Genomic DNA, 1793 nt, shown 5'->3' with positions numbered 1-1793 from the left:
CTTCCTCCCCTCAAAAGTAATAATTTCCATTATTGCTTAATTTATAATTCTCAAATCAAAAACTTCCCCTCTACTTTAGTTCTAAACTAAGGACTAAACAGATACGTGTAGCTGATTAATCCCTCAATTAATTAGCCTTGCATAAAAATATGGTTGGGGAAAAAGGCTGAAGGGGTGCACAGGATTTATGCTCTGCTGCTGCACAGAAGATAATTCCATCACATGTCTGCTCTTGGGTTTATTAGCATAATAAACCCAAAAACCTTGCCGTATGGTACCCATGGCCAGCCTTTGACTTCCGACTTTGCCAAACACCTCCACCTTCTCCTTCTCACTGAAAAAATATATGCAAAATATCTAAGAACTTGTGCTCCACATCTGCTTAGAGATTGCTCTGAAATCACTAGTATAAACATTAAGGATATGGTGTAAACTGCATCATAACTAACTCAACAGTTTTGAGGGAGGCCAAGTTTCAGAACTGATGCATTCAGTTTACTTCAAAGGAGTTCAGTTTCTTAAATGCGGTAAATCTCAGCATTTCAAAAAAACCCCAGAATATATGGAATCCTGAAAATCAGGGTCATATTTTATTCAATAGCAAAGACATTTAAATAATGTTTGTGCAGTAGGAGATCAACATTCACAAAGCCAGCAAGTTCTGTGTACTTAGAGGAAAAATAGTAAAATTTAGTTAGAAACCATCCGAGGACACCGCATACCTGGAACTGTGTGTGTTTTCTGGTCCATATCTGAATTTGAATGTGAATCAGTCCCTATATTAACTACAACAGATTCTTACAGTGTTGCCATTCTGCAGAGCCTGTTTCCCTCACTGCTGCTAGTTTCACAGATGAAAAGGAGCTGTTTAAAGGTGAGGAAACTGTTTGTTGGCAGCAAAATAAACTAGCTCGGTAAGAGATCAGGAGGTTTCAATCTCTTGGCAAGAAATCAAAGTTTCCTTCCTTCCTTCCTTTGTTTAAAACACTTGATCCACTATTCTCTGTACAAAGCATATGGAAAATTCTGAAGAGATTATCCATTTCTTTATTCCTTTCCCTACCTGGAACCGGTGTAATGTAAGAGTCTTTAGAAGGACCAAATGTAAAAGTCCACATTTGGTTTTAGTTCTCATGGGTAGTAGATCCTGGATTAGGATTATGAATTAATGAATTACAGGACTTCTCATCCATCTCTCAACACATTTTCATTCACATCAAAAAGAATATAGCATTTTGATTTAGTATTGACACAGAAAGATGGGGAGAGAAGCAAAAATGAGAAAAATCACTTTGGGGGGAATTCAGGAAAACCAGTATGTGAACACTTACTTATCCATTGCTTGATTCTCATTATGGAATGTCTTGTACTAAGATGAAAGCATGAGAAACTACCGATTCTTAGGCGTACCATACAATGTATCATTATCAGATTATTTTAAGCAACATACAAAGTATCCTTACCATTTAGTAAAGAGCACATTTTCTAATTTTTTCCTCTGTATAGGATGAAAAGATGCAGTTGTGCAATACAGCTATAGAAAATAGCTGCCCACATTTCTTAAGTGCTGAGAATATTGCTGCTTTTACTATTTATTAAATAAAACCAGACCTCAGTATCAACACATGCATAAATATCTAATCATTACACAGCCTTTTCAGAGCCTCTCAGAGAGTTCATCCTTTTTAATGCAATACTTTAAACTTCATTTTTTTAATGCAAGTGTGCTCTGACAGCTCATTAGTTTGATGCTAGGTTCCAGATTTCAGCACTATGATTTCTCACTTTCAGCA

The sequence above is a fragment of the Haliaeetus albicilla genome, chromosome 9 (genome assembly GCF_947461875.1).
Source record: "Haliaeetus albicilla chromosome 9, bHalAlb1.1, whole genome shotgun sequence".
Taxonomy (NCBI): Eukaryota; Metazoa; Chordata; class Aves; order Accipitriformes; family Accipitridae; genus Haliaeetus; species Haliaeetus albicilla.
The sequence above is the reverse complement of the archived record's forward strand: the minus strand, read 5'-3'. Positions refer to the sequence as shown.